Consider the following 26,456-nt stretch of genomic DNA (forward strand, 5'->3'; position numbering starts at 1 on the left):
CAATATACCAGCACAATTGCTAGCCCAAGAGCTTTCAGTAAGTTGTTGTAATGGTTATAACTACGATGATGACAATTGGTCTCCCGCTCTTGCTATCAGAATAGCATGCCAAGCGGTTCCTATTATTCTGTTATTCTGATGTGCAGGATAGGAGACTTTTTCAGCTACTTTAGCTATCTAGCCCATAATGTATGTGGAATTCAAAGATGGGGCTTGGGGGCAGGCTTATTTCTGCTTTGTTTTAAATGATGCAGACCGAGTCATCATAAGGAATCTGGTCCTTTGAGGTGGTACATTTGTACCTTGAACATGGTTTTAACTATTATCATATTTAATTAAATCTATGGTCTCATTATTTAATGTGCCCTTACAAATGAAAACAAAAACTTTGGGTGCGGCTTGAGGCAACGGGTCCAAGGATGTTAGTCATTCTCAGGCTGGCTCTGTTCATAGTCAAGAGATGGTCATGGCAGCTCCAACCACCCCTCCTCTCACATTCAAATCTAGTATTGAAGAGAGAACACCACATTTCCAGAAGGGCCAGCCAAAGTCTAACTGGCTTTGACTGGATTAAGTTCTGATTGACTACTTAGGCTGGGGCACGTGCTTCACTGCTGGAGTCAAGAGTTGAGAAGGAATGTTGGCAGGTGTCCAGGGCAGGAGGACTGAAAATGAGAGAAGAGTGAAGTCCCTATGGCTCTAGTCAGCAACCTGCCAATCCCTTGCTGCTTCTGATCCTGCATCTGTACAGACTTAAGGTGCTGCACAGTTTTGCTCACAGAACAATAGGGAATATTGCCTTATGTTTTGTGTCCTCAAAAGACCATCATGGTTCCCCAGAATGAAGGGAGTTAGTACAAAAGGTAGTAAGATTTTTACTTCTGGGAACCCAAATCCCCAGAACCTGTCCCTACCCATGAAAAATTATAACGGAGACCCTAATGTGATTCAAGATAACTGACATGATCAAGGATCAGCTTTGTGTGTGTGTGTGCGTGTGTGTGTGTGTGTGTGTGTGTGTGTGTGTGTGTCTCGCTCTGTCACCCAGGTTGGAGTGCAGTGGTGCAATCTCGGCTCACTGCAAGCTCTGCCTCCTGGGTTCACACCATTCTCCTGCCTCAGCCTCCCGAGTAGCTGGGTCTACAGGCGCCCGCCACCACATCCAGCTAATTATTTGTATTTTTAGTAGAGATGGGGTTTCACTGTGTTAGCCAGGATGGTCTCGATCTCCTGACCTCGTGAACCGCCTGCCTCAGCCTCCCAAAGTGCTGGGATTACAGGCGTAAGCCACCACACCCAGCCAAGGATCAGCTTCTTTTAGTAGTAGACAGAGGGTTAGATGTCAAGAGTGAGGTAGTTTTTTTAAATGAAATGAATCAGTCACAATTCATGGCTGCAAGGGACAAGACATCCCAAATTAACTGGCTTATATGAGAAAGGGGAATTTTATGAACTCATTAACTAAACTTTAGGAGAACAAAGGTGGAGGAGCATTAGGATGTCTGGAGCCAACACAGAGCACCATCATGACTCATTTCCTCTAGCTTTCATCTCTACTTCACACTCAGACTGGATTCTTCATGAGACTAGAAATGGGTCTCTTCTGGACTCACAACCACACAGCCTTCACAGAGAGGAATGGGGCCCCCTCACTCCACCTCCAGTGAGAAAACTCTTAAGGCAGGACTCAGATTGGGTTGGGTAATATGCCCAGCTCTTGTAACAATCACTGTGACCAGAAGTAATACAACTGGCCCAGCCCACATCTCTTGACCATGACCAAAGTCAAAGAGGCTGCGTGTGGGAGAGGAAGGTAGGAAGGGTCTGGACAGACAAAGAAATGGAGATCTAGAATGTGCTTCCCACTCCTATCCAGATACCAAAGGCACTGATTCTAAAGATGAGGGAAAAGCCTAGATCAAGGTAAGCCAAAATAAAGATGAAGAACTTACAGTTCTCAGAATTCTGGTCTGGTGGTTAGCCAAAGATCGCTCTTCTCCCTTTTGTTGTATGGTTAGCAGGACATGAAAAGTGGGAAATTGGCACCAAAGTTCTGGGCCTAGAAAACCTCAGGAATTAGCTGATGACAAACAGGGAGCTTCTTCTTCAGATCTGGGGATAACAAGGCTAGAATCTTTAGCTGCCCTTGCTAAACATAAATTAGCTCAGGTATTCCACTTCTGTTTTTCTAAAAAGATATTTTTCAGGGTTAGTCTATGGAAGATGCTATTGCAAATTGGATGGAGAACACACATGCCAAGAGTTCATATGATTTAGGGCCAAACACCAGTTTTCTCAAAATAGGGGCAACATGAAGATGTCTATATTCTCTAGAAAAAAATATTTAATTTTGGATGTTATTTAAATAATGACAGTCTTTATAAAGAATTAATATACAGGCCGGGCGTGGTGGCTCATGCCTGTAATCCCAGCACTTTGGGAGGTCGAGGCACATGGATCACGAGGTCAGGAGTTCAAGACCAGCCTGGCTAACACACAGTGAAATCCCATCTCTACTAAAAATACAAAAATTAGCCAGGTGTGGTGGCATGTGCCTGTAGTCCCAGCTACTCAGGAGGCTGAGGCTGGAGGACCACTTGAACCTGGGAGGTGGAGGCTGCAGTGAGCCAAGATCATGCCACTGACTCCAGCCTGGGTGACAGAGCGAGACTCTGCCTCAAAAAAAAAAAAAAAAAAAAAAAAAAAAGAATTAATGGCCAGGCATGGTGGCTCACGCCTGTAATCCCAGCACTTTGGGAGGCCGAGGTGGGTAGATCATGAGATCAGGAGATCGAGACCATCCTGGCTAACACGGTGAAACCAGGTCTCTACTAAAAATACCAAAAAAAAAAAAAATTAGCCGGGCGTGGTGGCAGGTGGCTGTAGTCCCAGCTACTTGGGAGGCTGAGGCAGGAGAATGGCGTGAACCTGGGAGGCAGAGCTTGCAGTGAGCCCAGATTGCGCCACTGCACTCCAGCCTGGGCGACAGAGCGAGACTCCGTCTCAAAAAAAAAAAAAAAGCATTAATATACAAATATTTGGATCATCTGATCACCACCTTTTAACCAAATGTTGTCATGTGATTTGAGAGAATAAATTTATGTAAGTAAATAAGTAGAGGACACATTTGTACCCAGAAAATGAATCAGTGGAGAACTATACGAACCAAAATTTATAATATTTAGAAGACAGAACAGTGATTAAAGAAGCAAGACAGACTTTGAAGAAAGTGCACCACAGCAGACAGTGCAACTCATATGAGTGCAGGACAATTTAATCTTAAAAAATGTCATCTGTCACCTTAAATTAATGCTATTCATTTAAATATATTCATTTCACTGTTTCATTTGCATGTAATTGGTATTTGTTTTGGTTTGTACTTGCAAAAGAACAATAAACATAGGGAGTTCATGTTTTATGTTTGAATATGTAAGTAACAATAAAAAGGAATAGTTCAGCACTGGGAAGTCACAAGGAGAATTTTTAGGCTGAATGTTTGTAATGGGATGACTATGGTACCCCAAAATTCATGTTCATCTACAACCTCAGAATATGACTCTATTTGGAAATAGAATATTTGCAGATGTAATTAGTTGAGGATCTGAAGTAGAAGTTATACTAGATTTAAGGTGGGACCTAAATCCAATTACTGGTGTTCTTATGAGAAGAGGAGAGGGCACACGGATATACACAGAAAAGAAGGCCACGTAAAGACAAAGGAAAAGACTGGAGTGATGTGGCTACACTTCAAGGAACATCAAGGAATACCTGGAGCCGCCATAAGTTAGAAAGAGGCAAGGAAGGATTCTCCTGTAGGACCTTTAAAGGGAGCACAGTCCTGCCAACATCTTGATTTCAGACTTCTGGCCTTCAATATTGTGAGAACACATTTCTGCTGAGTTAAGGCATCCAGTTTGTGGTCATTTGTCACCACTGCCCTAGCCCTATGGCAGTTCCTAACAACTACACAATCAAGGTTTACAGGTTGCCAAGAAAGAGATGCCCTCAGCTCTGTGGAAAGCACGATGGGGTTTAAGGTCAGTTGACTCCCAGTAAAGCAGAATCTTCTTTTTATCCAGTAGGCCACACACCTATTATTTGTATATATTTTTAAAAGTATGAGCATGTGAAAAACATTTGGAAACTCCTCACAATAGTTCTCTGCAAGCACGGTATCATGCAGGTCCATGAGTTTTCACAGTATACCACTTACTGGCATTCACAAAACTGCAGGGACAATGCAAAGGCCACACTCATTATCAGACAGAGAGACACACCTACGATGTGACTTTTTTTTTTTTTTTTTTTTTTGAGACGGAATCTCGCTCTGTCGCCCAGGCTGGAGTGCAGTAGTGCGATCTCGGCTCACTGCAAGCTCCGCCTCCCGGGTTCACGCCATTCTCCTGCCTCAGCCTCCAGAGTAGCTGGGACTATAGGCGCCCGCCACCACGCCCAGCTAATTTTTTTTTTTTTTTTTTTTTTTTTGTATTTTTAGTAGAGACGGGGTTTCGCCCTGTTAGCCAGGATGGTCTCCATTTCCTGACCTCGTGATCCACCCACCTCGGCCTCCCAAAGTGCTGGGATTACAGGCGTGAGCCACCGTGCCCGGCCCGATGTGACTTTTCATTTATTGCTGTGGCTTTTTGCCTCTGTCTTTGTTCAGGCTGCTATAATAAAATATCAAAATCTGGGTAGCTTATAAACAACAAAAGTTTATTTCTCACACTCCTAGAGGCTAGGAAGGGGATGCCTACAGATTTGGTGTCTGGTGAGGGCCTGCTTTCTCATAGATGGAACCTTCCTGCTGCATCTTCACATGGTGGAAGGGACAAGGCAGCTCCTTGGGGCCTCTTTTATAAATGCACTAATCCCATTCATGAGGGTAGAGGCCTCAGGACCTCATCACGTCCCAAAGTCCCCACCTTCTAATCCCATCACTTTCGTGATTAGGTTTCAACATATGAATCTGAGGGAGACACAACCATTCAGACCATAGGTCACCTCAAGATTTAGACCATGTTCCCTGCCTTCTAAAGATACAATTTCATGTATCTGTGGACCAGGTGCCAAAGAGTAGTTACAGGCATCAGGGATAAGACAATGGATACAAGTGTGGAGAAGAATTATCTTAGATGCAGTGGGTGGATGGGAAGAGTTGTTGTTCGTATTCATTATAAAGAACATTGGTTCTTCCAGGGGGGAGGTGGAGAGTCTTATTAACAGTCAACACAAGTTGTGTCAGTGGAATTGTGGAAGTCTTAGGCTCAAAAATCAAGCACACTCATGCAGCAAAAACATGCCTCCTAACTGCTGTGTAACATTGTGAGGATGCTCTCCTGGTGCACATCATCTCCATGATGCAAGCCTCCCAGAAATAATTGCTAAGGATCTCAAGGTTAATAAGGAGCAGGAATGTGGTAAGGATCTCAGGGTTGATAAGGAGCAGGAATGTGGTAAGGATCTCAAAGTTGTTAGGAACAGGAAAGGCAGGGAAGTATATGGAGGTCTGAGGTCTGTACGTTTGCTAATAGATCATTAGGCTTCTTTAGCCATGGCTTGATTTTTTTTTTTTTTTCTTGAGACGGAGTCTCACTCTGTCGCCCAGTCTGGAGTGCAGTGGTGCGATCTCGGCTCACTGCAACCTCCACCTCCCAGGTTCGAGCTATTCTCCTGCTTCAGCCTCCCAAGTAGCTGGGATTACATCACCACGCCTGGCTTATTTTTGTATTTTTAGTAGAGACGGGATTTCCCCATGTTGGCCAGGCTGGTCTCGAACTCCTGACCTCAGGTGATCCGCCCGCCTCGGCCTCCTAAAGTGCTGGGATTACAGGAGTGAGCCACCGCACCTGGCCACCATGGCTTGATTTTTAAAACATCATAGTGGCCCAAATAATGGCACCAATAGGTGACCTGTGTAGGCTTTTGGCACCCATGACATCCACTGGCCTCCACCCCTGAAGTTATCCCAAATAAACATACACTCAAAGTAAAATAGGATTTGTGTTATATGAAAGCAGCTTCCAGGCAAACTCCTTAGCTCCTCTTCCCAACCCACTTGTTACTCCCAAGCCATATACAGAAATCTGGTGCTACCACTCCTACCTCTAATTCTATCATGGCTCAAACCTGTAGGAAGGCACCAGTTGCTCTGATCTTCATGAATGGAGCCTGATCAGCCTCATTTTCCCAGTAGTGGATGTTTGCTGCTCAGGCCAGACCCCATATTTGATGTGATATGCCCCAGCATAATACATGGACAGTTATGTGCCCTCCTGGAGGTGCCAGCAGAGAGTGGCGACTATAACCAGCTGCAGTGGCTTGCGGTCTGCCCCAGAGCTTTGTAGATTTGACATGGAAATTAACTCTTCAGGCAACAATCCTAAAAGGTCTTCCTGGGACCAGTCAGGAAGCACCGATGATTCTATCTCTGATCCTGGACCAGCATGAGGACTGTAGTGTCCAGGCTGAATGTCCCTTCTTTCTGTTGTTTTACATATTCATGTGCAGGAAGGAGAGCATGCCACATAGTATAGTCAGGAATCCTGCCTGTTTGAAAGAGTATAATTCTAGATATGAGAAAAACAATGGTTCAGAGTTTCCCACAAACCCTAAGCCAGAGGTGCCGCTTGTGGTTTTCAAAGTGCTTGCAAATTCTTTGACACCCTTCCCATCAAATAGTAGAGTTTATGTTCCCTCCTCTTGAACTTGGGTGGGCTTTTGTAACCGCCTTGATGAACAGAATGTGGCAGAAGTGAGGATAATTCTGAGTGAAGTTAGACATACAGCTTCTCCTGGCTTCTCTGGGGAGAACTGCTCTGGGGGGCATGGGCTTCCATGTACAAATCAAGATACTCTGAAAAGGACCACTTGGAGAGTCTAAATAAGTAGACCGATACCTAAGGAGCCCCAGTTGTTCCTATCCCCTGCTTCTGGAGTCTTCCCATCCCAGGTGCCAGAGCTTTCAAGATGACCCCAGCCTCATACACCACATGACTACAGCCTCATGAGAGACCTCAACCCAGCTCAGCCAACCTGCTTCCTAATTTCCGATGCCTTGAAACCATAAAAGACAACAACTGCTTGTTCTCGTTTCAAGCCTTTACAATTTAGGGTGATTTGCTATGAAACATTAAATAACAAGACCACAGCCTGAGTAAATGAAGCTGCTGAAGGGAGCCCAAGAGAAACTCGGAATTACCTCCAAATTTCTCTGAAGAAAGGATTCGAGGTAAGGAAAAGATCTGCAGCTGCTTGTAAGGCAGATCATCTGTCTTCACCATGCTGAAAGAGCAAGGTGGACTCCTGCTTGAAGAGCACTGTAATTTACTCATGCAGTAATGTGGAATCAGGAATGGAAAGTGATAGTAACAATTTGCTTACAATTGCCAGGGCAAGGGCAGAGACTTGGAGAACACAGTGGGAAATGAATGGTAAATATGTCATTCTCTACTGGAGGCAGCAGTGGGAAGTACTTAGCTGGGGAGGAGTGGGAGCTGGCTAAGGTCAGAAACAGAATTGGGTTACAATGGGCCAGAATAAGAGTGAGGCTTACAGCATTATTATCTTTCAAATTCAAATACACTTCTATACCTCGCTTTGGGTTGCTGGGACAGAAACTGCAAACGACATTTCTATTTTTCCAGCCAGATACCTTTCAGGCTCTTTAGGGGGTGGTAGAGGGAGCCTGCAAGGCTGGAGGAAGAAGAGAGAATTTGCTGCCTCCTGTCTACTTCTTATTCCTGTGATGTCACCTGAGCAAAGCTTCTTCATATGGGCAGAGGCACGGCCTTCTCACAGCAGCAGCTGAATCTACTTTTCAATTTTGTCCCATTTATAAAACACGCTCCTTTGTACCCACTCAGAGACATTAGCCCCAGCCAGCCAGTACCAACTCCTCAGAAAACTTGAGTCTCCAAGACTCCTACTCTACGTTTCCAAGTTTAATAATTCCAATCTCTTCCCTCTTTTCCCTCAGTTGAAAGGGTGGTAGCTGATGACTGCAGTTGCCACTTACCTCTGTGATACTTTAGAGATCTTTTTTCCCTTCTCAGTTACCTAGCTAATGGCTTTTTACCTAGTTGCAATTCTTCATATTAAAATTTTCCTTTTCCTTTACCTGGTGTGGCTTCTTTCTGCTGAATGGATCCTGACTAATAAAAGGTATTTCTTCCAAAGAAAAATCTATGATGGCAACTGAGGTTGGGGGTAACTGAAGGTTCAAATAGCAGGGAGATCAAGTTCAAATACCAAATGCAAAGACCACAGACAGAATTTGAAAGAGTGACCACAAAGTTAGGAGGTTGAAGGTGGGCAGAGACATAAGCAAAATAAGAGTAGGACTGGAACAAGATAGAAGGCTTAGGGTGATTGCTATGAAGGTGGAAATTATCAACCCATCCACCTACCCTCTACCCTCCCCCAGTCAGTAGGATGGGTAAAGCCGACTTAAAAACCTCAGGCAAGGCCAGGCGCGGTGGCTCACGCCTGTAATCCCAGCACTTTGGGAGGCCAAGGTGGGCAGATCATGAGGTCAGGACGTTGAGACCATCCTGGCTAACATGGTAAAACTCTGTCTCTACTAAAAATACAAAAAATTAGCCAGGCGTGGTGGCATGCGCCTGTAGTCCCAGCTACTCGGGAGGCTGAGGCAGGAGAATCACTTGAACCTGGGAGGTGGAGGTTGCAGTGAGCCGAGATCGTGCCACCGCACTCAAGCCTGGGCGATAAAGCGAGTCTCTGCCTCAAAAAAAATAAAACAAAAATCTCAGGCAAAAGTGGACATTAGTTGTCTAGATTTGGGGTTGATGAGGGTTTTTTACTGGAGGTGGGAGTCGTTTTGTTTTGTTTTGAGACAAGGTCTCACTTTGTCACCAGGTTGGAGTGCAGTGGTACGATCTCTGCTCACTCCAGCCTCACCCTCCTGGGCTTAGGTGATCCTTCCACCTCAGCCTCCCGGGTAACTGGGATGACAGTCACATGCCACCATGCTTGGCTAATTTTTAAAATGTTTCGTACAGATGGGGTCTTGCTATGTTGCCGAGACTTGCCTTGAACTTGTGAGCTCAAGTGATCAAGTTCTAAGAGCAGCTTATAATATGATTTTTAATGCATGTTGTCTATGATCATAGAGTGAGATAGACATGGAAAGAAAGAGGGCCTTTTCTGCCTTGTGCCTTTTTCCATGTCTATTCTAAGGACCAGGATTGCCTTGAGACCAACACTGGGAGAGCCCTGACTCAGTATCCACAGATACTCTATCTGCACATTGCAGAGCACTAAGCCAGTCCGCCTTCTCAGCTCCAGACGAGTCAATTTCATGGACTTTCAGCATCTCTGTGTGGATGTTTTCAGGCACCTCAAACTCACCATGCTCAAGGATGGATCTAATCTCTTTTTTCATTCAGATTTCCCCCCTGCCGCCACCATGGAAAGCAGGTAGGAAACACTGGATTTCTTCAATGTAGCCCCCCAAAACAGAAACCTGGTTGCCTTTTCTTTTTTTTTTTTTTGAGATGGAGTCTCATTCTGTCACTCAGGCTGGAGTTCAGTGGTGTGATCTCGGCTCACTGCAACCTCTGCCTCCTAGGTTCAAGCGATTCTCCTGCCTCAGCCTCCTGAGTAGCTGGGATTGCAGGCGCCCACCACCTAATTTTTGTATTTTTAGTAGAGACAGGGGTTCACCATGTTGGCCAGGCTGGTCTTGAACTCCTGACCTCAAGTGATCCGCCTGCCTCGGCCTCCCAAAATGCTGGGATTACAGGCATGGGCCACCACGCCTGGCCCTGGTGACCTCTTAGCATCTTCCCTTTTTGCTTCTTCTGGCTTCAAACTATTTGAAATACTCTGTGTGACACATCAGTGAACAAAATGAAGTCTTGTTGCCTAGTTGGGAAAAATGGAAAATCAGCAAAAGGTAAATCTGGGAAAGACTTTTTATTTAAATTATCTCTCTTTGAAGGGACTCATGAAAAATTGAGAAAATAGGGAGCGGTACTGGTCATGAGGAACGCGGGGAGGGAATCCTGAAATCTCCAGCTCTGATTTGCACAGAAGGTTTGAGAATAAAGAGCTCCAAGAGCTGTTTGACTCATGTTGCCCAATCCTGAAATCCAGAAGTCCCCTGGCAGGAAACCCTCTGGAGACGACAGACTAAACCATCCTGCCATTGTCAGCCTCACAAGGGGCTCAGCAACTCAGCAAAAGGAAGCTGTTTTTTTGTATTGCACTTTTTTTTGTCTTAAAGAGATATCCTTCTTAATAGTTACATTAATATCTTGAATAAAGATGGAGAGTGTATGTCAACTTGGAAGAGACAGCAACCATACTGGAAGTCAGAATCAGAATCTCAAAACATCTTAACATAAGGCTAAAAGTAAGGGACCAACAACAGAAGAGAAATTAATAGGAGCAAAGGTAAAATTTTGTACTGAGGTTCAAAAAGCCACTTGTAGAAGTGCAGAATGGGGAGATGTGGCTGAACAGGGCCCATACTTTTCAAGCTTGTTCTTGATGTTCTCTCAGTCAGGGTATGCTAACTGTTATAATGACAGTGCCCAAGTCCCAGTGATTTCAAGATATCCTGTGGAGAAAAAAGTGTGGAAGGGGCCAGGCACAGTGACTTATTCCTGAAATCTCAGGACTTTGGGAGGCCAAGATGGCCAAGCGTGAGCCCAGGAGTTCAAGACTAGCCTGGGGAACATAGCGAGAACTTGCCTGTACTAAAAATAAAAATAAAAATAAATCAGCCGGTCATGGTGGCGTGTACCTGTAGTCCTAGCTGCTCGGGAGGCTGAGGTGGGAGGATCACCAGAACGCAGGAGGTTAAGGCTGCAGTGTGCTATTGTCGTGCCACTGCACTCCAGCCTGGGTGTCAAAGTGAGATTCTGTCTCAAAAAAAGTGTGGAAGGGATAACAGTGCTGGCTCAATTGATTGCTTCCTGTAAGACTGGACATTTCCATTAACATGTGCCCAGCAAAGGGATTTTTAGATAATATTATCTAATTTTAACTAAGTTAACCCTCATATTGGAAAAATTGGCTTTAAAAATATTTCTGTAAAAAAATAGGTGAAAGAAAGACAACAGTAAAATAAACCTAAAGAAAATGGCAGAGCAAACCCTTCTACTCTAAATATAAATTCTAAATCAGCCACAATATGAGGTTAAAAAAAAAGAATGGTAGGATAATTAGACCAGCAGGTAGTCCCTTCAAATCCAAAGTTATCAAGAAGACCATTTAAATTATGAATTTATATCCACTGCCATTAATGATAAAATTCTTCCTAGTTGGCTGGCATGTTATGTCTTAAGATGTTAACTAGTAATAATATAAAGTTATTATGATTAACGAGATATTTGAAAGCCAAACATTCAAAATGGAAGAAAAATTTCGCAGCTTTTTGAGAAATTTCACAAAACCTACTAATAATTGCTCAGAAACTTCTTTTGAGGTTTTTTGTTTTACAGTTAAGAAACAAAAGCCACAAACCATTGGGGTCTCTGGTTCTCCCTGCCACAACAAAAAATGTTGAAATAATTATAAAACAAAAGGCCAAAAACTAAAATTCACTCTTTTGTCAGCAATTTTTTTGGAAGTCACATAGTAAACATTACGGAAGATATGAAGAAACAACTTAGTATTGGCCATGCATTTGGGTGAAAGTATAGGTATTTCTATCATGTCTCAGCTTATGGCATTTTTTGGATTCTATTTCAATAGTTACATTCTTGAAGAACTGCTTTTTTTTTTTCTTTCTTTTTTTTTTTTTTTGAGACAGAGTTTTGCTCTTGTCGCCCAGCTGGAGTGCAATGGCGCAATCTTGGCTCACTGCAACCTCCGCCTCCTGGGTTCAAGTGATTCTCCTGCCTCAGCCTCCTGAGTAGCTGGGATTACAGTCACCCACCACTAGGCCCAGCTAATTTTTGTGTTTTTAGTAGAGATGGTGTTTCACCATGTTGGCCAGGCTGGTCTTGAACTGCTGACCTCAGGTGATCCACCCGCCTTGGCCTCCCAATGTGCTGGGATTACAGGCGTGAGCCACCGTGCCTGGCCAAAGAACTGCTTTTTAATGAAGCACTTTAAAGAAAAAATCATACTGGAAAATCAGACTAAAGAATATCTCAATGATAAATAATTTTTTTTAAAAAAACAATATTTTATCAGAAAACTTTTAAAGTATAACCACTGAATTTATAAGAATAAAAGGTATTCCTGCAGAGGAACAACAAAATTTCCAGAAACCTTGACAGAGATATTCATCTCAGTGGTGTTCATCCAATGTGTCATTCAATGGGGAGCTAATGCACCAAGAAATTGATGCTGGAATGTGCATAATACTCTTGATATCAACAATGCAATTCGTTTCAAAGAAAACCTGTAAGCAGCAGAACTTTAGAAGGTTATAATGAGATAGAAAGTCTTTGAGACTGTATCATAATCCTTCTTCTTCTTCTACCCAATATTGATTTTCTTCTCTTCTCTTCTAGGGGTATTTTCCCAAGAACACTCCCTAATTCGATCCCTACGTGCTAATCTCCATCTCACAGTCTGCTTTCCAGAAGACCCACTTGCAATGGTGGCAGGAATGGTCCAAGAAAGCACATGCCCATGTGAGATTCTGCAGCTGCCAACCACCGGCCAGCTAGCAGTGAGAACCCAGATAACCAAGGTGTCCTTGAAAAAGTGACAGTTAATGTGACACCCGAAGGGGCATTTAGTCAGACCAAGGAGTATTGGTAGGAAGAAGAGAAGTATTCCAAGCAAGAACCAACTGTGGCCAAGTCCCAAAGGGATAAAGAGTGACTTACAATCACGGAATTAAAAGAAATTTCTTGCGACTATGTGTCGGGTTATTAGAGGGAGACAGCAAGAGGGCACACAGCCCAAGATGAGGCTGAGGAGGCAAGCAGGGGACATGCAGATTTATCTGGAAGAGGCCAGGCACAGTGGCTCACACCTATAATCCCAGCACTTTGGGAGGCTGAGGTGGGTGGATCACCTGAGGTCAGGAGTTCGAGACCAGTCTGGCCAACGTGGTGAAACCCCATCTCTTACTAAAAATACAAAAATTAGCTGGATGCAGTGGCATGCGACTGTAATCCCAGCTACTCGGGAGGCTGAGGCTGGAGAAACACATGAACCCAGGAGGTGGAGGTTGTAGTGAGCCAAGATTGTGCCACTGCATTACACTCCAGCCTGGGCAACAGAGTGAGACTCCATCTCAAAAAAAAAAAAAAAAAAAAAAAAAAAAAAAAAAGATTTATCTGGAAGACAATGGAAGGGGAGATGAGGCGAAGGGAGTGGGGAGTGAGTGACTTTCAGAGTGTGAGTTGGACAACTAGACAAGGCAGAGATTATCTAAACTCCGTGGAAGCAGGAGCCTTGTCTGTGCTGCTATATTCCCAATGCACAGCACTAGTCTGGTAGGTCTTCCATAAATATTTGTTGAGTAAATGAATGAATGCGTAGATGAATAAGCTGGGAAGTTGAGATGATAAATTCACTTTTGGACACAGAATTTTTTTTTTTTTTTTTGAGATGGAGTCTAGCTCTGTTGCCCAGGCTGGAGTGCAGTGGTGCGATCTTGGCTCACTGTAACCTCCACCTCTTGGGTTCATGCCACTCTCCTGCGTCAGCCTCCTGAGTAGCTGGGACTACAGGCGCCCACCACCACGCCTGGCTAATGTTTTGTACTTTTAGTAGAGACGGGGTTTCACCATGTTAGCCAGGATGGTCTCGATCTCCTGACCTCGTGATCTGCCCGCCTTGGCTTCCCAAAGTGCTGGGATTACAGGCATGAGCCACCGCGCCCGGCCTTGGTCATAGAGAATTTTGAGTGCCCGTGGGTCCTCTTTTGAAAGTGTACAGTGGGGATTATACAACCTTTTGTTCAATTCTGAAGATAACCAGTGAAAAAATAACTCCTGTGTCCTTATTTTGAGACCATTATTCTCCCCCCACATTTAGAAGTTTGAAGTCCCCATAAGACCTGTGTAATCAATACCTAATCACCTTGAACCAAATGTGATTTTAAAAATGAGAGTGGCTGAGTATTGATCTTAACTAATGGAGAAACTGCCTGACTCTTGTGATCATCCAAATCCCTTTATCTTGTTTTAACCATAATGCACATAATTATCTTTTTTTTTTCTTATTTTTAAATTTTGGAACTTGAGCCTAACATGTCATATGCATATCACATTAAGGTGTTCTGGTCAAAGTTAACTGTAAAAGTATGGCACTTTTAAATGGACAAAAAAGGCTAGCTAATGGGTAGAAGGAAAATGAAAGAATAGACGGGAATCCAAGGATTTTTACTGCCATCCAGTGGTGGAGCTCTCAGGCAAATATGATGTAAAGCCCCCAGTCAGTCTTCATGTTTTCCACTGCCAAGTCCCAAATGCATTCATTCAAGCTTAGTGACTAACTTGCAATGCTAGCCTACCATACAAGTTTGTATTGTGTTTTCTTGATTTTGAAAGTAATTGGTTGGTCCTCTTGTGATCCTGAAGAAGATCATAGCCTTCCATAAGCAGCCAGTTTAAGAGTTACATGGGCTGGGCGCAGTGGCTCACACCTGTAAACTTTGGGAGGCCAAGGCGGGTGGATCACCTGAGGTCGGGAGTTCAAGACCAGCCTGACCAACATGGGCAAACCCCGTCTCTACAAAATATACAAAATTAGCCAGGCGTGGTGGCGCATGCCTGTAATTCCAGCTACTCGGGGGGCTGAGGCAGCTGAATTTCTTCAACCTGGGAGGCAGAGGTCGTGGTGAGCCGAGATCATGCCATTGCACTCCAGCCTGGGCAACAAGAGTGAAACTGTCTCAAAAAAAAAAAAAAAAGAGTTACTTGTACTTGATGAGGGGAGAATCTGACTCATTAATGCCCTCATGTTGCCAGCACACTCAACCCCTTCTTGCTTTCCCAAGCCCACCGCATATTCACACCCTTATGGAGAGTGAATCTCACAGATTCACCTTTAAGTCCCAACTGGCCATTTCCAAGTTATTTTTTATCTGTGATTTTATAACTGTTGGCTCCTAGATGGACAGCTTAGAACCCATGGAAACAAAAAAAGGAATGGAAGAAACCCTAACTCACTGACATTAAACAAGCAAGCGCCTTTGCCAACCTGCTGGAGAAAAATAAATAAAATTGTTATCACCAGATTTAGTCTAAAAGAAAAATAATCGGCCCAAGCATAGCATGCATGTTTTACAAACTGCACTTTTTTGGCCTTGACAAACACCATCCAGTTTACCCAAAGTCCATAAAAGGTTAATGTTTTCTACTTTTGAAATGCACATATACTGTTCTCTGTGTGCTAATGATGTGGCCTCTTAACCAGGGTTTGATTTTTCTGTGCCCATCCACCAATTTGCTCAAAGTCGTGGTCTCAGGCAGTGACGTCATTCCTTGACACTAAAAACAAACACCATCCAGATCTCTGTTTACTTTCTCCTGCAGGTTTATGTCCATCGAAGCAGTGCCGATGGGAAAGGGCACAGAGACCACAGGGTTTTGCTTGTACCCAGTGGTTTAAGCAGCTGGTTCCCAGGGACTGGCCCAGACCAAAACAAAACAAAACAAAAAAATAAATTCCAGAGAATGCTATGCAAAGTACATAAAATTCTTAAGAATGTGAAGATGAAGGCACACAGTTGGCATCCAGTATAAGGTCAATATCTATATTTAGTCTACATCTATATCTATATTTACTTATTTACTGAAATATAAGGCTTGCCAATTTTACAAGGAAATTCTGGGGGAAAAAAAATCAAAGTAGTTTTCTTCCCACTTGTTTTAAACATTGTTTTTTGTTTTTTGTTTTTTGAGGCGGAGTCTCACTCTGTCGCCCAGGCTGGAGTGCAGTGGCGCGATCTCTGCTCAGTGCAAGCTCCGCCACCCAGGTTCACGCCATTCTCCTGCCTCAGCCTCCTGAGTAGCTGGGACTACAGGTGCCTGCCACCACACCCAGCTAATTTTTTGTATTTTTAGTAGAGATGGGGTTTCACGGTATTAGCTAGGATGGTCTCGATCTCCTGACCTCGTGATCCACCCACCTCTGCCTTTAAACAGTTTTTTAAGTGATTCTACAGATACAGGTGTCCAGATGAAAACCGCTGGTTATGGTTACGTAGCAATGTTCTACTAATTCTACAAATAAATAATATCATGTGGTTAAAAATAAATATTTCGGTCGGGTGTGGTGGCTCACACCTGTAACCCTAGCACTTTGGGAGGTTGAGGCGGGTGGATCACCTGAGGTCAGGAGTTGGAGACCAGCCTGGCCAACATGGCAAAACCCTGTCTCTACTAAAATAACAAAAATTAGCTGGACGTGGTGGCGCACACCTGTAATCCCAGCTACTTGGGATACTGAGGCAGGAGAATCGCTTGAACCCGGGAGGTGGAGGTTGCAGTGAACCGAGATTGCACCAATGCACTCCAGCCTGGGTGACAGAGTGAGACTCTGAAAAAGAAAGGGAATGGAAGGGAAGGGAAGGGAGAGAGGGACAGAGGGAGAGAGGGAGAGAAGGAGAGAAGGAGAGGAGGAGACAAAGATTTCAGTATCTGTGACTTTTGGCACTGAGTAGACTATAAAACAAAATGAATTTATTGGTAAATGAAATCCTATCTCCTACATAGAATACTATAGAGATATCAATACAATCTTCCAACAAATAATGGAAAGCAAAAGTAAATAACTTGAAATAAATTTGAATAAACTTTCATAAACACTAATAGAAATGAACTAGCAAAACGGTATGTGAACAATATTCTTTTTTTTTTTTTTGAGGTGGAGTTTTGCTCTTGTCACCCAGGCTGAAGTGCAATGGCATGATCTCGGCTCCATGCAACCTTCGCCTCCAAGGTTCAAGCAATTCTTCTGCCTCAGCCTCCCTAGTAGCTGGGATTACAGGCCCCCGCCACCATACCTGGCCAATTTTTGTATTTTTGGTAGAGGTGGGGTTTCACCATGTTGGCCAGGCTGGCCAGGCTGGTCTTGAACTCCCAACTTCAGGTGATCCACCCACCTCGGCCTCCCAAAGTGCTGGGATTACAGGCGTGAGCCACTGCACCTGGCCAACAATTTTCTATACAATAGCCAAAGTACCTGAAACCAAAGGCGTCAGTAAAAACTTGGGACAAAGCATCCAGCAAGAAAACAATGTGAAGGATGCCTATTTCAAGCTAATACACATAGTAAAAGTAAATATTTTACTATTAGTGTATGATAAACACAGAAAAATTAATGGATTCTAATACAATTGGACTCTTACACTACAGCAGTGCTTCCATTGGCTCACTGGACAACATCCACTTGCTATGCTCTGCCACTAGAGAATCTCACTATTGCTATTGTCTTCCTGTTTTCTACTTCTCCCTCCCTCATCCCCTCTCCAGGTTGTTGAGGGTTTTGTCTTCAATGTAGGCACATTGCATGTGGTGTGGGGTGGCTAAGCTGCCAGAATAAATGAAATAACTTTGCTCTTCCTATATGCTAGGATACTGCATTTGTCTGTCCAGTGTCTCTGAACTGAATGTTTCCTAGGCTAATTCCACTGGAAATATGTTTAACTCATGGTTTTAATTTTGCACCAAGGTATGCACTTGGAGTTACATACTGCTTAAGATAAATCAAATTATAATTTCCGGTAATTGGCTAACTTAATTTCCTGGCTAAATGGGGAATAATAAAATATCTTATTATCTCAATAAATCTATGAAAATTTTTGATAATCCTGAGAGGCCTGGGTTTCTGGGATGACCCACTGGGTAGTGCTGTCAAGCACAGGCCAGTTCAGGCATGTTTCAAAGGCAGAGGTTTATTCTTGAGTTATAATTGGTTTCTGTGGGCAACAAAGGCAAAAGGAATTTTTTCTTTAGCTGCAAAAAAAAAAAAAAAAAAAAAAAAAAACCCTCGATAAAGCTCAACACTTACATTCACATTAAGCCCATTAGCAAATTAGGGATGAAAGGAACATTCTTTACCCTAGAAAAGGTATACATAAAAACATTTAAGCATGCATTATATTTAATACAGCAACAGTAAAAGGATTTTCTTTAAAATCAGTATACCTGCTATCATCACTCTATAATTCAATATTGCCCTGTAAGTTTTAACTAGTTTAATAGGCATGAAAATTTAAAATATGAAGACTGGAAAGGAAGAAACAAAATTGCCATTCACAGAATCCCCAAATAATCTTAGGATAAATTATATGAATTGAGAAGAGCATTTAGCAAGGTTGTGATCAGTATCTAAAAGTCAATTGTATTTCAATACACCAGAAACAAATATCAAACAGAAATCTTTAAAAATATAACATTTCCAACAGCAACAAAATACTTAGAATAAATCTACTAAAATATTAGTAAAAACCTCTATGAAGAAAATTATAAATATTTATGACAAATATTAAGTGAAATCTAAATCAATGTCATGGACCAGAAGACTCAATATTGTAAAGATGTTATTTTCCCCCAAACTATCTATAGAATCAATATAATTCTAATAAAAATCCCAACAGGGTTTTGTTTTTAACTTAAACAGATCCTAAATTTATAAAAAGCAATGGGTTTAAGAGAATGAAAAGAGAAGCCACAGACTGGGAGAAAATCTTTGTAAAACATGTATCTGGTAAAAGATATATGGAAAATATACAAAGAACTCCTAAAACCCAATAATAAGAAAATAAACAACCCAATTAAAAAAATGGACAGAAGACTTGAAAAGAGACAGTACTTCACCAAGGAAGATATACAGATGGCAGATAAGCAATGAAAAGATGTTCTACATCATACGTCATTAGCGAGTTGCAAATTAAAACAATGAGATACACTACACACCTATTAGAATGGCTAAAATCCGAAACACTGACACCAACAAATGCTGACAAAGATATGGAGCAACAGGAACGCTCATTCATTCTTAGTGGGAATGCAAAATGGTACAGCCACTCAGGAAGACATTTTAGCAGCTTCTTACAAAACTAAACATATTCTTACTATACAATCCAGCAGCTGTATGTACGTCTTAGTATTTACCCAAATAAGCTGAAAACTTACATCTACACAAGAACCTACACACAGATGTTTAGAATAACCTTATTCTTCATTGCCAAAGCTTGGAAGCAACAAAGATGTTCTTCAGTAGGTGAGTGGATAAATACACTGTGGTACATCTATAAAAGGAATATTATTCAGCACTAAAAAGAAATGATCTATTAAGCCATGAAAAGAAACAGAGGAACCTTAAGTGCACATTGTTAAGTGAAAAAAGCCAATCTGAAAAGGCTACATACTATATAATTCCAACCATATTTTTTGGGCAAGACTATGGAGACAGTAAAAAGATCAGTGGTTGCCAGGGGTTCGGGTGGTGGGGAAGTGAGGGAGGGTCAGATGAATCGGTGGGAGCACAGGGATTTGTAGGGCACTGAAACTGTTGTGTATGATATATTGATGAATACGTGTAATTATACATTTGTCAAAACCCATAGATGTGTAACACAAAGAACCTTAGTGTAAACTATAAACTTTAATTAATAATAAGCATCAACAGAGGCTCATCCATTGTAACAAATGTGTTACACTAACGTAAGATATTAATGAGGGAACCTGCAGGCAGGAGTGGGGGTGACGGGCTATATGAGAGCTGTTTATACTTTCCCCTCAATTTTTCTATACGTGTAAAACTACTCAAAAAATAAAGTCTGCTAATTAATTATTTAAAAATCAAAGAGTGAGCATACTCCTAAAAAAAAGGTAGAGGAATTTGCCTTATCAGAAATGAAGACTTATAAAAATGCCATAATAATGAAAACAGTATAACATTGATGCACAGATAGAAAAAACGTGATGGAATTGGACACAGAGCTCGGAAACAGACCTATGCATGGATGAAAATTTATCTACAGCACAACTGTCTCTGCAGATCAGAAAGGGAAAGGATGACTACTGAATAAAATGAAGTGTTCCACCCATAGGTTTACACCCTAAAATAATGCTTCCCAATGTTTTTCACGGATTGGCAAAACATCTGTTTCACAGGATGTCTCTTTGGCAGACTGGGATTAACGGGAGGGGATTTGAGGCCTTTAAGTGGAGCTTAGTTTAAAAAAATTAAATTTTCTTTATATAATACTTGTAAAACTAAGATTATATAGTAGGTATAAAATTAAATATTGAATAATTTTATAACGCTTCCTAATAAAGTATTTTTAAAGTGTTATTGAGAAACTTGAGCTTACATCTGCAAACTTTTAAGTAGGTTTTATCTTTGAAATGACTACCGGCAGTTCCTGATCGAGACTTTTAATTTAATCTCTCGGATTTCTAATAGTCACCATCAGTGAAAAATTTGCACAAATGCAGGCTAAAACTTCTAAATTTTTAAAAGATCACTCAAATTTAAGACATTTAAAATTGCATTTAAAGAAGCTCTTCTTTTTTTATGTTGGCAAAAGTAAAGTTGAAATTTCTTGTCAAAATGCCAGTGGATTTAGAATCCAATCTATCTTTTTTCATGTCAAGTCTTTCAAATGTTGAAGCTGTAATTCACAGAATGCCCCTGCGTTGTTAGAGCAGTTACCACCTGTTTTTATGCATCTGTGGAATGTCCATTTGGAACACCCAGCTCTGCAGAGGATGGCTATGGCCCAAGGGTTTCATTAAGCCATTCTAAGGTAGCAAATCATTAATGTGATCACAGTTAACTAGGATTAAGAAATCAAGCTGGGAAAGATTATTTGATTTAAAAAAAAAAAGAATTTGACGTTTTTGACACAGTAAGGATTTCAGAGTTCACATTACTGACCGAAAAAAAAAAGTGACAAGATAGAAAGAGACTTGTTCGAGCTAGCCATGGAAGAGACAGAAATTAGGGCCCAGGTAGGTGCTCTGAGATGCCAAGTCCAGTGCTATTTCTGGAAGACCAGACATACATCCTTTGACAAAAAGGAAGGAGCACGTGAAGTGGCTGTGTGGTTCTTTTTTTTTTTCCTAATGAACTTTAAGCCCATACAATTCCAATTACTTCATCTTCTCCTTAAGAGTTCTACATCCCCGGTGGGGCGCGGTGGCTCACACCTGTAATCCCAGCACCTTGGGAGGTTGAGGTGGGTGGATCACAAGGTCAGGAAATTGAGACCATCCTGGCTAACACGCTGAAATCCCGTCTCTACTAAAAATACAAAAAACTAGCCGGGCGTGGTGACGGGTGCCTGTAGTCCCAGCTACTCGGGAGGCTGAGGCAGGAGAATTGCGTGAACCCGGGAGGCAGAGCTTGCAGTGAGCCCAGATCCCCGCCACTGCACTCCAGCCTGGGCGACAGGGCGAGACTCCGTCTCAAAAAAAAAAAAAAAACGGAACAGTTCTACATCCCCACGCCCTCCAGGGTAGAATCAGCTAGTTCTGCTTTGTTTCCATAACACTGAATTCTAGGTTGTATTAATTACTATACTTACCTCATTGCCTTGTGGTTAGTCCCATCTGTCTTCTGAGCTAGCTATGGGGTCAAAGATGACTAGTTATTCATTTCCATATTCCCAGGGCTGGCACAACGCCTGGTACAAAATAAGCATTTAACAAATGCTTATAGAATAAATGAAATAACAGCAACTCCTTTTCACTATTAAAATCTTAGCAGAGGCTAATTAGTGCCTACCCAGTTCTCTTACGTGGGAAAGTTCTGTACGAACCATTTTCCCCTTTCAGCCTCTTTCTTCTCTGTTCCCTCTCTATCCTTGAGAGGCTGCGCAGCTTGGTGAGTACGCAACGCCCCCAGGAACCCACGTGCTAGGAACTTCTTGGTCTTAAAGGAAAGATGCTGAAATTGAACCCAGCTGGGCATGTTCCCCAAAGCCCAGCCGCTTGCCATTTCCTTAGGAGCATCTCATTATCCTTTTTTGCTTTTGCTCTTTGGGCCTCTGCAAATGGTGAGAGGAAAAGGGCTGTTTTTTCTTCCAAGAGCAGGACATTCCAGGTGGGGCTTAGGAGCAACATGACATCCTGTTCTGTATGTGCCTTAGAAGGGTCTGAGATTTTTATAGTTTAAGGTAACCTGCAGAGAACTATTAACGTCACAAGGGAAGGAACCAGGGAGGACAATTCTTATGGAGAGGAAGAGAGAAGTTTGCTTACTGATAGTAGAAAAAATATTCATCATTCAAAGAAATGTCTGGGAATGGGGCTGAAAAAGTTGAGATGACTAAAGGTTGAGGGAGAACTTTAAAGACATCTTAGTAGGAAGGAAAACTTTACCCTGGCCCATAAACATCACATGATAAGGCTTCTTTGAGAGCATAACCTACCACTCCCGCCGGGTTCTCTTTCTGCTCTAGCCACACTGATTTTACTGGGCCTGAAGTTCCCCAAACATTCTCACCTCTTCTTTTGGTAATGGCCAACCCATACTCTTTTTTTTTTGAGACAAAGTCTTGCTCTTGTCCCCCAGGCTGGAATGTGATGACATGATCTCTGCTCACTGCAACCTCTGCCTCCTGGGTTCAAGTGATTCTCCTGCCTCAGGCTCCCGAGTAGCTGGGATTACAGGCGCCTGCCCCCATGCCCGGCTAATTTTTGTACTTTTAGTAGAGATGGGGCTTCACCATGTTGGCCAGGCTGTTCTTGAACTCCTGACGTCAGGTGATCCACCGGCCTCAGCCTCCCGAAGTGCTGGGATTACAGGCGTGAGCCACCACTCCCGGCCCATGGCAAAGCCATAATCTTAAAGGCAGTGAAAGCCTTTAAGTGAAAGTCCGAGGACCCTCACATTCCTGTGATGATTGTAAATGTTTTATCCTAACTCGGGGATCTTTTTTCCCTGAGAACTGTCTTCTGTCTTATCAGAATGTGATTTATTGCTGCACTTTGCAGATGATGCCTTCCCTATTCCCTTTTTCTCATAATTGCAATTACCCATCACTTTGATTTTGGTCTTTGGCAACCATCTCTATTTTCTTCTTCTTGCCAAAGATTTCAGCAGCAAATAATAGGTGCTTTAGGACATATTTAAGTCATTCTTCTTTGAAATTTGGAGAGTATTAGCAACATAGAATTTTAGTGCTGCAAGTAATTAGAACAATCCATAAATCTATGGTTATGGTCTTGTAGATGAGGGGGAAAAAAATCCTTGTTCCTCTGCCCTTCTGAATTCTCCACTGGGGCCTTTGTAACAAAAGACAGATTTAAAAGTGAAAAACAAATAGAAGTGTATTAACACGTGTATCTCATATACATGGAAGGCTTAGAATTTGGGCTTAAATACCATCTCCAGCTAAAATAAAGGAAGAAAGCTATGGAGGAGGCAAGTTATGAGAAGGTGGACAGGGAAAGTATGGTAAACAACTGTAAGGCTTATTATGCAAGTTTAAGTCCCAGAGCGATCATCTTTCTGATACAGAGAAGGAGAGATATCCTCACAAATGGAAATTTTCTTTATACATTTCCCTTATTAAAAAAAAGCATCCTATGCTGTTTTCAGAGCCTCTACTGTCTGCTGTTTCTGAAAATAATCAGATCAAAATAATCATTGTGCCGACCAGGCGCAGTGGCTCACGCCTGTAATCCCAGCACTTTGGGAGGCTGAGCCGGGTAGATCACGAGGTCAAGAGATCGAGACCATCCTGGCCAACATGGTGAAACCCCGTCTCTACTAAAAATACAAAAATTAGCCGGGCGTGGTGGCGGACGCCTGTAGTCCCAGCTACTCAGGAGGCTGAGGCAGAAGAATTGCTTGAACCCGGGAAGCGGAGGTTGCAGTGAGCCAAGATCATGCCACTGCACTCCAGCCTGGTGATGGAGCAAGACTCCGTCTCAAAAAGAAAAAAAAAAAATCATTGTGCCAAAAAAGCATATTTAGAGTAGCATAGTCTGGTCGGCTACAGGTTGCCTCCACAAAGTAGTACATGAAACACTGACATATATGTTAACTAAGGCTGGTGACTCAAATGAAATATTCATGAGCCTCATTTCTTATACCTATTTCTGGCAACATGGAGTCATTAAGATTTACCAGAATTAAAGTACAATTTTAGAGTAAGAAAGTCTCTGTGTGAAAACACTAAAGCTAAATTATGATATGCTTTTGTATCTATAAACTTTTTTTTTGAGAGTGAGTCTTGCTGTGTTGCCAGGCTGGAGTGCAGTGGCACAATCTCAGCTCACTGCAACCTCTGCCTCCCAGGTTCAAGTGATTCTCCTGCCTCAGCCTCCTGAGTAGCTGGGACTACAGGCACGTGCCACCACACCCGGCTAATTTTTTGTATTTTTTTAGTTGAGACGGGGTTTCACCGTGTTGGCCAGGATGGTCTCGATCTCCTGACCTCATGATCCCCCCGCCTTGGCCTCCCAAAGTGCTGGGATTACAGGCGCGAGCCACTGCGCCCAGCCTCTGTAAACTTTTTAAATAGAAATATGAAGTTGTACAAAAGAACTTTGATATATTTAAGGGTTTATTTTGCTAGATTAGTACTTGCTGCTCATTTCAACTAGCATGGCAAATTTCAAGAACATAACTTCAAACTACATAGGTTTAAATTAGATGGCCAGATTTAGTTTTTTTTGGAATGACATTTGATTTTATGACAAATGAATAAAATATTACTGATAGTATTTTACAGTACGGAGACCAGTTCCATGGGTGTGCAGAAGAAGAGAAATGGTTCTTAATTGGGTATAAGATGCTTAAATGCAGCTGGAAAATACATGTCAAATGAATGACTAGACTACATCTTACCATGTGCCTGTCTCTTCATGACCAATGAATTAGGACCACTGTCACAGAATCCTAGACCTCGTGTGAAGGCCACTGACATTAAGCCTAAAATTGCAGTAACTTCTGAAAGGAGCTAAAAGAATCTTAGACACCACAAAAAGAAAACCGTTTTTCTAGGGTTGTGAAACAAACTTTATGCAACAAAACTTACTTAAAAATAGTCACATTTAAAGCTATGTATTTTTGACTGGGCGTGGTGGCTCACACCTGTAATCCCAGCACTTTGGGAGGGTGAGGAGGGGTGCATCATTTGAGGTCAGGAATTCAAGACCAGCCTGGCCAATATGGTGAAACACTGTCTCTACTAAAAATACAATAATCAGCTGGGCGTGGTGGCTCATGCCTGTTATTCCAGCTACTCGAGAGGCTGACGGGAGAGAATCGCTTGAACCTGTGAGGCAGAGGTTGCAGTGAGCCGAGATCATGCCACTGCACTCCAGCCTGGGCGACAGGGCGTAACTCCGTCTCAAAAAAATAAAAAATTAGATAAATAAATAAATAAAGCAAGCTATGTATTTTCATTATGTACAGGCATCTCCTGCTTAATATAAGTAATCTGTAAAAATGAAAATTTGCTGTGTGAAAATGCTAATAGAATTCATGATACACCTCAGTCAAATCCCTTAATTTCCTACAAAGACAATGGAAATGCAATAAAACTATCATGTTAGACTGTAAGATGCTTAAAGCATCTCTTAGTATCAAAGTTGCTTTGTGTGCAATAGTATCTTCTCTTCCATATTTGTTTTTCTCACACATATGTGGCTGTCTTCTGTACAGTTTTAGACACTTGCTGTACTTTTTTGGGACTTGCACAACACTAGGTAAAAACAAGGTCTAGACGTGGAAGGCACTACGAAAATGCATTAAAAGCACATGCTGGAAAGTGGAAACAGCTGGAAACTGGTCACACATTTCCCCTAGACAAACATCAGCTACAAGATGTTGCAAGAGACAGGTAAGATATGAAGCTTTGAGACTGTATTAGCTTTCTATCACTGCAAATTCAGTAGCTTCAAACAATACAAATTTGTTATCTTCAGTTCTATAGGCTGGAAGTTGACCTCAGCTTCCCGAGTAGCTTGGATTACAGGTGTGCACCACTATGCCCAACTAATTTATGTTATTTTTTGTAGAGATGGGGTTGCACCATGTTGCTTAGGCTGGTCTCAAACTCTTGGGCTGAAGCGATCCACCCGCCTTGGCCTTCCAAAGTGCTGGGATTACAGGTGTGAGCCACCATGACTGGCCTCCTTCTACTTTTAAGGTCTTCTTCCTTTTGGAAGAAATCACCAAATGATCTGGGTGGGCCCAGTGTAATCACAATGAAATCACCCTTGTGTTTACATTGGGCCCACCCACATAATCCAGGATAATCTTCCTATTAAGGCCAGGTGAATAGCAGCTTATCTATAACCTTCCTTCCCCTTTGCCATGGAAGGTAACATACCCACAGGTTCTGAGGATTAGGACACGCAAATCTTTGGGGTGTCATTATTCTGCCTACTGTAGTTATTTATTTAGTTATTTTTGAGACAGAGTTTTGCTCTTGTTGCCCAGGCTGGAGTGCAATGGCACGACCTCAGCTCACTGCAACCTCTGACTCCCCGGTTCAAGCGATTCTCCTGCCTCAGCCACCTGAGTAGCTAGGATTACAGGCTCCTGCCACCATG

The 26,456-nt window shown here is 42.4% G+C and overlaps 1 protein-coding gene across 4 annotated transcripts in view; it reads right to left on the reverse strand.

Moving 5' to 3' along the window:
* The window catches only part of RASGRP3 (RAS guanyl releasing protein 3), a 159,451-nt gene extending 137,700 nt beyond the window's left edge, over positions 1–21,751 (reverse strand). For 2 of the 4 annotated variants that reach the window (XM_055378834.2, XM_055378831.2), the window contains exon 1: positions 21,473–21,747. The gene's annotated coding sequence lies outside the window, so the exon portion shown is untranslated. Of the gene's footprint in view, positions 1–21,472 lie in introns of all 4 variants that reach the window. The other 2 variants (XM_055378827.2, XM_055378826.2) reach the window with 1 other exon arrangement.
* Positions 21,752–26,456: the final 4,705 nt, after the last annotated feature.

The sequence above is a fragment of the Gorilla gorilla genome, chromosome 12, assembly GCF_029281585.2.
Source record: "Gorilla gorilla gorilla isolate KB3781 chromosome 12, NHGRI_mGorGor1-v2.1_pri, whole genome shotgun sequence".
NCBI classification, from domain to species: Eukaryota; Metazoa; Chordata; class Mammalia; order Primates; family Hominidae; genus Gorilla; species Gorilla gorilla.